This window comes from Chelonia mydas, chromosome 6, assembly GCF_015237465.2.
Source record: "Chelonia mydas isolate rCheMyd1 chromosome 6, rCheMyd1.pri.v2, whole genome shotgun sequence".
In the NCBI taxonomy this organism is placed as follows: domain Eukaryota; kingdom Metazoa; phylum Chordata; order Testudines; family Cheloniidae; genus Chelonia; species Chelonia mydas.
In genome coordinates, this window is record NC_051246.2 from 87208214 (window position 1) to 87221279 (window position 13066).

General features: G+C 47.0%; 1 long non-coding RNA gene across 1 annotated transcript; it reads left to right on the top strand.

The window, feature by feature from the left end:
* The first annotated feature begins 1335 nt into the window (after positions 1 to 1335).
* Positions 1336 to 12420, top strand: LOC119566211. Its single transcript, XR_005225292.2, has 3 exons — positions 1336 to 2326; positions 3228 to 5313; positions 10539 to 12420. It is a non-coding gene; the product is annotated as an uncharacterized LOC119566211 (long non-coding RNA).
* The last annotated feature ends 646 nt before the right edge of the window (positions 12421 to 13066 follow it).

The window sequence follows — 13066 nt, forward strand, 5'->3', positions numbered from 1 at the left end:
GCACCTTATAGACTAACAGACGTATTGGAGCATGAGCTTTCGTGGGTGAATACCCACTTCGTCGGATGCATATTCACCCACGAAAGCTTACGCTCCAACACATCTGTTAGTCTATAAGGTGCCACAGGACTCTTTGCCGCTTAAAATGCTAATGACAGGGAGGATTCAAAGCAGGCTTCCCCCACCCTCCAGCCCCCCCAAAGGGAGCAACAAAAGAACTGTGCTTAATCCTATCAGTGTCACGCCCTTTGAAAAGGCAGGACTACACCCTACTGGGAATTCGGATGATCAGCAAGTAGCAACATCAGCATTAGGTTTCAGAGTAGCAGCCATGTGAGTCTGTATCCGCAAAAGGAACAGGAGTACTAGTGGCACCTTAGAGACTAACAAATTTATTAGAGCATAAGCTTTCGTGAGCTACAGCTCACTTCATCAGATGCATTCAGTGGAAAATACAGTGGGGAGATTTTACATACACAGAGAACATGAAACATCAGCATTAGGATACCGAGCTCTACGACAGTGCTTAAATGTAAAATAAATACATTAGTGCACACAGCCATCTAGATATCCTTCATGCCTTTGGAGATCCTTTATCCAAATACCTTTTAATCTATCAAAAATGGACTACTCTGAAACCAGTCTGCTTGGAAGTCATCCTAAACTCTGCAGCTATCTCAATATTTATTTCAGTTGCAAGGTGCAAACACTGATACTTCCTCCACCAAAAGTGTAGTCCTGTCCACATATATTGTCTATGTTGTGACCTTGTTAAAATACATTTCCTTCTGGTATTGTAGATAGAACCTCATCATGTTTTAAAAGTGTGGCATTTATAACCAGGTCCTTAACCATAGCTGATCGTGCAGTTTTCAGAGTAGCAGCCATGTTAGTCTGTATCCGCAAAAAGAAAAGGAGTACTTGTGGCACCTTAGAGACTAACCAATTTATTTCAGCATAAGCTTTTGTGAGCTACAGCTCACTTCATCGGATGCATGCAGTGGAAAATACAGTGGGGAGATTTTATATACACAGAGAACATGAAACAATGGGTGTTACCATACAGACTGTAACAAGAGTGATCAGGGAGTGGATGTGTCATTACACAAAGTAAAACTATTTCTCCATGTTTAGTTCCCCCCCGCTACTGTTCCTCATATGTTCTTGTCAACTGCTGGAAATGGCCCACCTTAATTATCACTACAAAAGGTCCCATCCCTCCCTCACCCCCACACTCTCCTGCTGGTAATAGCTCACCTTACCTGATCATCTTGTTACAGTCTGTATGGTAACACCCATTGTTTCATGTTCTCTGTGTATATAAAATCTCCCCACTGTATTTTCCACTGCATGCATCTGATGAGCTCACGAAAGCTTATGCTGAAATAAATTTGTTCGTCTCTAAGGTGCCACAAGTCCTCCTTTTCTTTGATCGTGCAGCGTAGATGGAAACACAGCTAAGCTCAAACTACATTAGACCACTGTTAGGTTACTACCACGCTCAAACACTGTAGCTTTTGTCCAAGGTGATTGTGTGATTTGGCAACAATTAAAATGTGGCTAGGTCCTGGTCTACATTGCAAGATGGAACCTGGTTTTGGTTGATTTTGTAAGTAGTCGGGACCAATGTGGGCAGAACCAAACCATGTTATATCCATAGGAAAGAACTGTAGTCTGACCCTAGTCCTGCCAGTAAACTCTTTACTGTAGAAGCATCTGGATTTAAAATTAATTCGTTTGCCTGTGGAGGGCGCTTTGTGTGCATTTGTCACCTTTCAATCTTCATCCCATTTAATGCTTTGTGTGAGCCCTCTGGGCTCAGAGTAGGACTCACAAACCCATCTTCCTGTCTGAGGTGGGAGAGGTGTCACAGAACTGGAATCCAAGCTACAGTAGACATCAGTGTGAAGAAAAAAAAAGGGGCGGAAACCCTTCTGGTTTCCATATTTCCAAATTTTCTGCTAGTTCAGAAGCACCCTTTTATGAGACACTTCTGGAGTCTGGGAAATCCCAATTTTACACAGCTTCCTTCCTGATTTCAGCTCTGCCTCCTGAGGAAATGCAGTGGCTTTGACAATACAGAACAGTAAAATGTTCTGTTTGCAAAAAATGAGAGATCATTATCAGATTTTGCCTTTGGGCTTTGTAGTTGGTACTGGCTGGTTTTATGCAAAAGTACACTCTTGTTTTTCAGAGTATGGGTCGTGACCCAGTACTGGGCCATGGAATGTCAGGCACTGGGTTGCCTTGCTGATCCAAATTATAACGATCATTGCTTCGCTGTAGCTCAAAAGGGCCGCACAGCAGGGACCTGGAGAAGAGAGAGGTAGGGAGTGGGCAGGAACTGGGGAGGGGAGCAAGTTGGGCCTCTCCCGCAGCCCCAGAGCTCGCTGCTGCAGGCGGGGAGAGCGGGACCCTTCCCCTGGAGCTCCGTGCTGCCTGCCAGCAGGGAAAGAGAGAGGCCCCTTCCCCGTAGCTAGCTGCTGCCGGTGGGGAGAGGGCTGGGGCGAGTCCTCTGGCCCCAGCCCTGGGGCAATCTGCCTGCACCCTAAACTCCTCATCCCTGGCCCCACCCCAGAGTCCGCACCCACAGCCAGAGCCCTCACACCCCTGCATCCCCACCCTCTGCCCCAGCCCTGAGCCCCCTCCTGCAACCTGAACCCCTCATCCCCAGCTCCACCCTAGAGCCCTCACCCCTGCACCACACTCTCTGCCCTACCTGGGCCACCTCCCACACTCCTTACCATAGTCTTACTAAGGCTAGTGTCTAGTGTTAGTTATGGAAAGTGGGTTAAGCTGGAATGTATTGCAATATTATGATTTTATGAAAACTCTAGTCAAAAGATATAAATATGTTGGATCACGCACATCAACAATTTTCAACTGGGTCACGAGGAAAAAAGTTTGAAAACCACTGCCCTGTGGGATGCTGGGGTCTGCTGTTGGCTGAGTATACTATCTGGCTCTTCACTAGCTATACCTACATTTAGGCCAATAAGAAGGGTGCAGGGAAAGGTGCCTGCAAAGACGAATCTTTGTGGAGGTCTTCAAATTTCCAAAACTGGTCCTGCTTTCAAGCTCAGCTAAATATGCAGGCAAATTAGAAAATAAAAACAAACCAAACTATGGGCTTGATCCTCCCACGCTAGATATTAAAATGCATGCTGATGGAGTGGCTATCAAGCATTCCATAGCAGTGTCACCATTTTATTTCATTTCTTCCCCAGAGGCCTGAGGTTCGTTACTGACTGCAATAAAGGAAGCTGGGTTTTGAGACAATGCTGATCATCTTCCTCTTAAAGTCCCCCTCCAGCAGGAACTGAGTAAGCTGCAAAGAGCCATGTGCACTGAGGTTAAAGCTCATCTTGCTCTTTTCTTGCCCCATCTCTGCCACAGTGGACAGTAGGCCAAAAAAAAAAAAAAAAAAAACCCAAACAAAAAAATAGCCAAGTGAAAAAATAAAGGGAGGGGAAAAACATAACCCTTTTTTGCTAAGTTCAGTTGTGGGGCAAGGCCACTGAAAACCTGGGAGGAATATGCCCCATTTTGGAAAACATTGTGGAGCTGACATTCTGAATTTACAATAGTTAAAAACAAAAATAAAGAAAACCTAACAAATCAGCAGAAAAATCTGGCTCATTCTTTTCACATTTTCATCACGAAGCTTCAGATTGTTAACTTTTTAACCCACACTTTAAAGCACGTAGCATCTTTTACAGAGGTCCCCTTAAATAAGAGTTACCTGAAACATTGTAGACCTAGTGACCCACCAATTTGGTCATATTTGCAAACATGCCTATTATTTTGTTATTATAGCACTTGGGAGCCTTATACACGGTCCAGGACCCCATTGTGCTAGGTGCTATACAAACACAGAACAAAAATACAATCCATGCCCCATTCCTAATAATTTTCACATCAGTTCAAATCAGATAAGAAAGCAGGAGATCCAAGGTGACATTTGGAATTTTGGGACCAGATACTGGCGCTCAGTCTAGCTTCTTTGTGGTAAAGGAAAACTTAATTGCTTAGTAATTAATAAATGGAATAATAAGGCTTAGCACTTGCACACAAGGGTCTACGTGCTCCTCAGCAAGCCAGGCCTAAATCCTGCACAGGCTCTCTGGCTGTGACAACACAGCAATGCAGCAGACTGAAAATTCAGTGGCAGCTTCATTGAAACACAAAAATGAATCAGGAGGCCTGTTGTTACCAGAGCGGAAGCATGGCTGGAATCAGGGAACAGAACCTGGGGTGAAGGGGGACAGACATTGTCATCTTAGCCAGCACTCCACAGCTGGATCAGCAGTTACAGCATGGGAGAGCAGGTGCTGGGGGATTTCACAGATGGTGTCTGAGTGACACAATGATTGGGGGTGGCGTGTTAAGGATGCACAGCTGCTGAACTAATAAGGTCTACTGGCTGAGGGAGCTGACAGCTCTCATTTCCCAATAGGATCCCTGTGCATCATTCACACTGTCATGCACTTGGCTGAGTTTACACCAAATCAGGCTACCCTAATTCTTTCTCCTATACAATTTTGGGACAAGTTATGCTAATTTCTGCTTCCACCAAAATTAACTGCAGCAGATTTGTATGTGGAGACAAAGTGCGTAGTTTGCCATCAATACTGAGCTAGGGAAGGGACCAGTGTAACTTCTCCTACCCAGACAAGGCGTAACTCCCCTCTGTAGCATGGCCTTTTACCAGAACTTTGCCCAGCTTGCCTGTCAGGACTTAGCTCACTCTTTAGATTGGGCAGAGCTAACCAGTTTTGCCTTAAATTGGCAGTTAAGCAATTGGCAGCTGCTGGCTGCAGTGTTGCCAATTGCCACAATATTTGGTGGTTTTCTTAAAGCCCTACATCAAATCACAGGAATACATGAAGATCTCAGGTTTGGTTGTTTTTCTTTAAAAAAGCTTGCTAGACCTTATGGTTATGGAGAAACATGAACTTAAAGGTTCAAAAATAAGAAGGTAAATAAAAAGAACCCTAAAAGTGTTATTTTTAAAAATCTTATGATTGTGGTGGGAGAGGGATTGACTCATGTTTTTTGAACACAGCAGTGGGAGTATTGTTGCTGTTTGTCTGTTCTAGCTGGAACTTACCAGTTTTTCCTTTTTAATTGCTCAGGAAATACCTTATTCTCACAGAATGCTTGATTAAAACCTCTTTATAGATGTTAACAAATGTGTGTGACCCTCTAACTCAAGCAGTTAGCAGGCAGAGACTGTTCTATTCTTGAAAGGAATCATAACAGCAGACCAGAAAAAAAATGGTGATAAGGACTGTAAACAGGAACTGGCAAAAGGTATGTGCAAAATAGTCTTTTTAAATAACTATCAAAACTAAAACAAGTCATGTGTTTGGTTTGAAAATTAAGGCAGGAATCCCAGTGGGCCTGGTGACTGGCATTTGGCCAGAGCTTCATATGTTGAAAGCTTTGATTGTATTTCGGAACCCTATCTAAGGTCTGGTTGCAGCCCTTGTATAGGGAGTTATTTCAGGTCAAACTCCACAGCCTCTATAGCTATTTCCAGCTGTAAATGCATGGGGCGTTTTAGCTCTATGGAAGGCTGGTTGTACCTACCTCCATGTACACCTGCAATAGTGCAGCACCACTTTCAATAAGTGGCTATTGCACTCCCACAATCCTCCTACCCCGCTTCACTAAAAGCATTGACAGCCCAGAGCTCTGGCTCTGCGACACCCCTACTGGCTGCAGGTATCCCTAAAACCAGCCCACGCACTTTCAGTTCTGCCTAGCCCCACTTACCCCCTGTTCAGGGCAGGCCTGAGAGAATCTGAGGCAACACTTGTCGCCCCCCCCCCCCCCCCGCACCCACCCACCCACACACACACACACACACACACACACACACACACCCATCACAAAGTATCAAAGCGGGGCTGACAGCGAGGCTGTATGGAAGGGGCCAGGGCCGAGACCAGACAAGTGTTGCCTCAGATGCTCTCAGGCCTGCACTGAACAGTGTGTAGGTGTGGCTAGGCAGAGCCAAGTGCCAGGGATGCTCTTGGGGCGGGGGGGGGAAGAACAGTTTAATAAGATTCTTTAACCGTTGTACACTCTTTTGTTTGCTTTGTCCCATGGTGATTCACTTGAAAAACACAATGGACAAAAGCAATGGCTAGTTGGCAGACACTCAGGCGGCACCTCCAGCCACGTACATGCTAGAAGGGGTTGCCATGGCAATGTGTCCACTGCCTCAGCAGTATCTCCCACGCCCCTGAGATCTGTAAGAGAGAAAACCGAAAAGGGTTGTTGGTTCAGATGCACAGCAAGGCCCTAATCCCACTCCCGCATCCAAACCCCAAAAGCACCTGCTCACCCAGGAGCCCCAGCACGTACTCTGCACTACTTGTCCCCTTGACACAACCCCATGCCTGGTACTGAGTATGGGGTCAGGTGGGGGAATCTCACTGGACTGCATTGAAGGGCCTGGAAGAATGCTCCACCTCCAAATTCTGGTAAGAGGGAGTTTGTCCCAGATTCCTAGAGGGAAATGCAAGCGAGAGGGAAACAATAGTGCAGCTGCAAAATAAAGCATCCAAAAAGATGAGGAAAAATAACAGCTCAGTTGCACAAGTCGCTGATTAATAAAAAGAGAACATGATGCTTCTGATCTCCTTGAGCAGTAAGAGCATTTGCCATGATGGTCAAATGCCGTGGTCATGTGTCAGTGGGTGCCATGGGAAATGCTGACCCTCTGCCAGAGCATATGTGTCCCCTCAGATGTTCTTGTTAAACCCTGGATTTGTGCTGGAAATGGCCCACCTTGATTATCATACACATTGTAAGGAGAGTGATCACTATAGATAAGCTATTACCAACAGGAGAGTGGGGTGGGGGGAGAGAAAACCTTTTGTAGTTGTAAACACCCATTTTTTCATGGTTTGTGTGTATAAAAAGATCTTCTGTACTTTCCACAGTATGCATCCGATGAAGTGAGCTGTAGCTCACGAAAGCTTATGCTCAAATAAATTGGTTAGTCTCTAAGGTGCCACAAGTCCTCCTTTTCTTTTTGCGAATACAGACTAACACGGCTGTTACTCTGAAACCTCTTGTCACAGGAGCAGATCCTGGTGTAGTACAGGACCATTCATAGAAAGGAACAGAACAAACCCAAAATGTGAATAGGTGCAAATATACCGTGAACATTATGGGTAGGATTTTCAAAATGCTCAGAGTTAGCCTAACTGTGCTCCCATTGCAGGCAATGGTAAAATGCCTAGGAAGGACATGGGAGCTGCCTGTAATAGCTTATGAATATTATAGGTTTTGTTAGTCTGATTGTTATTGTGGTGTTTACTGTAGGTCTATAAGGGGTTAATTCATCACAGGCTGATTGCACATTTGGAGGAAGTGGGTACAATGTCCTGATAACAGTTGCACCACAGACACCAGAGAAAGCTTTGAAGTACAACTGAGTCCCTGGGGAGCCACCCAAACTGGTTTAACCAGGCTCAAGCAAGACAAGAGAAAACCAAGGCTTTTGGCTGGTTTTAAAAAGAGCCACACTCCCTGAAGGGGGGAGACAGGATGAGTGAGCTAAGGTATACTCAAGCTTCAAAGATTGCAGTGTCTGGGGTATGACAGGCCAACCTAGGACTATGGGTAAGATAGATGTGTGTGTTGACCTTTTATTGTGTTAAACCCCTTTTCTCTGGTTATGCTTTAGTCCTACTGGTGAGATTAAACAATTCTTTGTTTTAAGAAAAAGCTGTTTGGGTCAGTGCGTCCACCACTGGTCAGAGCTTCCTAAAGGAAGACTGGCAGGTGTTGAACCCAGCTGAATCGATTGAGTAATCACAGTTGGTGCACAGGGGACCTGGTCTGTGAGTGGGAGAGTCACAGGAGTTCACCCAAGGGCAGGTGAAGGCAAGAAGCCTAACACACTGGGGAGGTGGGGGGCACTCAATGAGACCAGAGGGGTACAACTAGCTCTGTAACATGATGCCCATTGATTTTAATGGAAGCAGAGTTAAACAAATGTTGAGCAATTTTGAAGATCCCAACCCATGTGCCTACTGCAGGAGGCAGTGCCTGGACGTGTAGGATGGGGCAACAAGCCACAGACCCTGCATTGCTGGCTGGGAGTGCTGGGGGCATAGGCGCTGAATCTATGGGTGATCCAGGGCTGGAACAACGGGGGGTGGAAATACTGGGTGCTCAGCAGCCACAGCTGTTTGGCAGCGCCCCTAGTCAGCTGTTTGGCAGCGCCCCTAATGAACTGATTGGAGGCACAACCAAACAGCTGATCAGTGGCTAGGGAGGAGCTTGCGGGAGGGTAGAGAGCAGTGAGCCAGCAGGGGCTTTGGGGAGGAGTGCAGAGCCGGGGTGGGAAGAGGCGGAGTAGGGGTGGGGTCTCGGTGGAGGGGCAGAGTGTGGCCGGGGGCTCGGTACAGAACAGGGGTGGAACATCCCCGGGGAAAAGAAAATCTCCGTGCCTATGCTGGGAGGATACAATGCACTGTGTGCATTTGAATTGCAATTGCTGGTGTGGGGGGCACTGTACTGTTCCAATCACACCGCAGTGCCAGTTGCAGGAGTGAGAGCCTGGCCAAATGGAACTCAAAACAACAGCTGCCTCCAGCAGAGACCTGCTTTCTGTGTTCTGCATCTCTCAATGTACAGAAAACTAAATCACAAACGGGCAGGGAGCTACACACCCCACACTGATAGGTTCAGAGCCGTAACTAAGCATTTTAGCGCCCAGGCTGAGCAATCATATTTGAGCCCCCTAGAGGTGATGCATGAGGTGGGGAGGAGATGGGGGTGGGGGGTCAAGTACCCCCCCCCCCATATATCTGCCTCCCATTTAGCACAGAGGTTTTCAAACTGTGGGGCACACCATCTTAGGGGGATGTGCCCTACCGTTTGAAAACCGTCACCTCCTGCCAGGAGCCAACAGATTGGAAGCTGGTGGGAGCTGCCTGCCCTGCTCAGGCCCTTAGTTCTCCATGCTGTGGGAACCAGGGTGCTGGTTGGCTGCGCCTGCCCGGCAGCTCTTCCTGCCCTGCTACCCGAGCCAGCCGCCTCCACACAGCTGGGCACTCCCCTGGCAGGGCAGGCAGCACAACATTGAGCTGCACCCTGACACGCTCTTGCCTCTGCCCCGAAGGAGCTTGGCACTGGCCAGCAACACCCCCTGGAGCTGGGCTCTGCCCATGGAGCCTGAGATGCTGGGGAGGGGAGGGGCTGGCTTAATGGGAGAGCCCCAGCTGCTGCTACTGCCGATGCTGAGGGGATGCTGCATGGGGGGGCCCCTGCTCCCCTCCCCATTCCCCATCCCTATCCCCTTCTCTTTCCCATCCCATCCCTCTTCCCCACTGTCCCTTGCCCCACTTTCCACATCCCCATCTCAGGCCCCTTTCTTCCCCACTGCCTCTTCCTCCCTCCTTTGCCCCATAGTCTCCCCTTGCACCTCCCGGCACTCGCCCTTGTGCAGTAAACAGGATGCTGGCTGTACAGGGAGCCCAGCACATGTGGGAGGGGACAACGACCAGGGCCAGGAGGCAGCGTCCAGCTGCACAGGCACCAGTGGACAGGAGAAGCAGCTCCATACTTCACTTCCCATCCAGGCCTCTCTTTGGGGCGGGGGCAGTGCCCTACCACCCCAAATTACACCCATGGACTCCACCTGATGCTGCTAGGCCCAATCCTGCAAGGGGGGAGGAGCTTACGCTGCTGGCCCCGATCCTGCTGCCCCATTTTTGTGCCCCCACCAGCTTGACATCTTGGGCAGCTGCACCTCTCGCCCCACCCTAGTTATGGCCCTGGATAGGTTGCTAAGAAAAAGACATTCAGTTTCACAGTAAAACTACCTACTTTTGTCAGTTTCTCTCCGTGTTGCATCCTTTTCTCTTAATCCCCCAGCCATTTGGTTAAGGTGCAGCGTAGCAGCGGATTAAGGTTTGATAAATCTCTGTCAATATCTTTCAAATACAGGCTGGTTTTTCCCTTGGTGCTATTGGATAATAAAACACTACTGCCATCTGCAAACAGTTCAGATGCAGCCCCATTCTGTTGACACTTTCCAGTTACCCTGTTTGATTAAGTCAGTTTTCCCATTAAATTTCTTAAACCCCTCCGCTTAGGAGGGGGGGAACACCACATTTTCATTTTCTCAAAATGACCTACCCTTTTGACCACTGGTATGGAAATCACAACGCACTTTTTAATATTGGCTGGCTACAGCAAGCCATCTAAAACACCTAAACACACACATGGGATGTAAAAAGATGTGCATGCACGGGGCTAACAAGATAACCCTCTAAAAATCAGCTTTAGTAGTTCTCTATGGGTTGAAATTCTGTCTGAGGCTCCCGCATTTTGCTCCGACTACATGGACTATTGTTATATAGGCATGCCTACACAACAAATTTGCAGAGGGGAGCAATTAACTTGTGGAGGAGGCTTGGAAATTCCCAACGTTGACAGCACTGGCTCTATCAGATGGTTTCCTCCCTAAGATAATTGGCTTCCATTTTGTCTCTGTGCCTCCCACTCTCCAGGCTGATGGAAAGCATTCTATGAAGGGACTTGTAAGAACGTCAAGCAGAGCCTGCTTTTATTTGATTAATGGACTGACTGATGAAAAACCCCTGCAGGCTGAGGCTCAGTTCATCTGATATCAGGGGTCTTTTCGAGATAAACCAGCTTGCCATCTTACCTGAGCTAACCGAGTGCATGGAAGCCCCAACAGTATCATAAATTAACAGCTGAAGGCCGCCCAAACACCAGGAAATGAAAGTCGATGATATGGGACAGAACAGCTTTACATTGGATAAGAATGGCTTACGTCAAGCATAACTAAATTCAAAACACACTCACTGTGTCTCTCAGCTGTGATGACACCAAAAGCCAATGGACCCTTCTCCAGTTGTAATTGTTAGTGCCTTTCCTCAGTTCAGCACAGCAAGTCAAACGCACTGTCATGTGATTCAGCCCTTTGTCTGAGTTTTGTGGCCTGACAGCTCCTCATGCCTGCCTACGTTCCCCTGGCACCATTCTCAGCCCTAGCCCTCTTTCCTCCCTGACAGACTCAGCTTCAGGGTTCCCAGCCTCTTCTCTGTTTTCACAAGCTGTTGTGCAGACGGACCTATTGGCTCTCCTCCAGGTGCCCACAACTGTCTTCCAGATAGGCCTACAGAATCCTTACCCCAGCATTCTTCTTGGCTTCTACCATGGTACAATGGCAGCTTGTTCGATCTAGCATTAGCTGCCAGCAGAGATGAGTTACAACAAAACTCTGGATCCAAAGACACCTGAGCTCTGGGGAAGCTGGGGTCTAAATCAAATGGTATAAGGGCCCTAGCAGTAAACTATGCAGAGTTCCTGGACTCAAACAGACTTATCTCTGTGGGGGTTTCTGCCTTCTTGGGCAAAATGCTTTAATGCTATATACTTCCATGTATTTTGACACAACTACAGGCCTAACAGTATAAAGAATTTGAAATGGAACAGAAAAGCTTTAGAAAACACTTAGTGATGCCCTTGCAGTCCGAAGAGGAAAACACTGTTCAGTATGTTCCTGTGGTGAAGTCACCCTGTCCGCTCTCTGCCGCACAAGTCTCTGGTTGGTGTCAACTTCATGTGCATGAATCTCTGGCTTTCTAGGAGGAATCTCTGAATCACATAAGCCACAGTAATTCTCACTAACGTCTCATGAATACATTACGGAATTTACGCTCTGAATGGCAGAGACTGTTTGACATCATGGTTGCTAGTTTCCCTGTGTACTTAATCCACCTGCCTATCTAATCTTAGGGTTTTTTTATAGCACCTAGCACTCTGGTATCTAAGCGCTGACTTAGCCTGTGTAACTAATGAATAAATGCAGGGTTGGTTTTTTTTTGTTTTGTTTTTTGGAGCAAAGACAGAATGACAGAGGCATTTCAGTGGCATTGCAGATTCATCCTACAGTAGCTACACTAGTGAGGATCATATTACGGAGGCTGATAATCCTTCTGCTGCAGGATACAAGATAGTCTCCAGCTGGGTTCAGGAAGAAATCCCTCCCTGTTAGTTCTGTACAATTAGTTGAGATTAGTAATTAAGTACAATTAGTTATGCCTTCCTCTGAAGCTTGTAACATCGGTCACTACTTGAGACACGATGCCAGGATAGGTGCTGGAACTAAGGGTGTGGGGGTGCTGCTGCACCCCCTGGCTTGAAGTAGTTTCCATCATATACAGGGTTTACAAGGGCTGTCAGCATCCGCAATATACAAATTGTTCCACCAGCCTCTAGATACCAGATTAGATGGACCATTGCTCTGGCAATTCCAAAATCCCTATGAAGTGTTGAAATCCAAGTCCTTTGCAAAATGTTCTGTCTTGTTCATGCAATCCATTCACCCTGAAGCTGCTTGAAATGGCTTGTGTAGCACATAGAGTTCAGTAGCAGTTCAATGTGACTGATGCACTTTGTGATTCAAAGTGCTCCCAATATTGGGTATCCCGAGGTTTGCTAACCTTTGAGACACAGGTGAATAGGCCATTAGTTTGCTATACAAGTAACAGCAACTTTGACCTCAGAAGGTGCTAGGCAAAGTGCTCGTTCTGATATTGCGCAAAGATTCATACTAATGAAAGGTTTCAGGGTAGCAGCCGTGTTAGTCTGTATTCGCAAAAAGAAAAGGAGTACTTGTGGCACCTTAGAGACTAACAAATTTATTTGAGCATAAGCAAGCTTTCGTGAGCTACAGCTCACTTCATCGGATGCACTGAATGCATCCGATGAAGTGAGCTGTAGCTCACAAAAGCTTATGCTCAAATAAATTTGTTAGTCTCTAAGGTGCCACAAGTCCTCCTTTTCTTTATGCTAATGAAAGCAGCTCCTTGTGGAACTGCTCGAGGACAAACTGAAGATGAATGGAGAAGAGTGGCTGTGGAAGCTGTAGTCAAAGTGCTGTTTTATTGGAGATGATGTTGCAAATAGTAGTGACATAAGGTTCCCTGCATGTATAAATATTGGCACCACATCCATATATATCTCCAATGGCTGGAGATGGGACTCTAGATGAGGAGGGCTCTGAGTT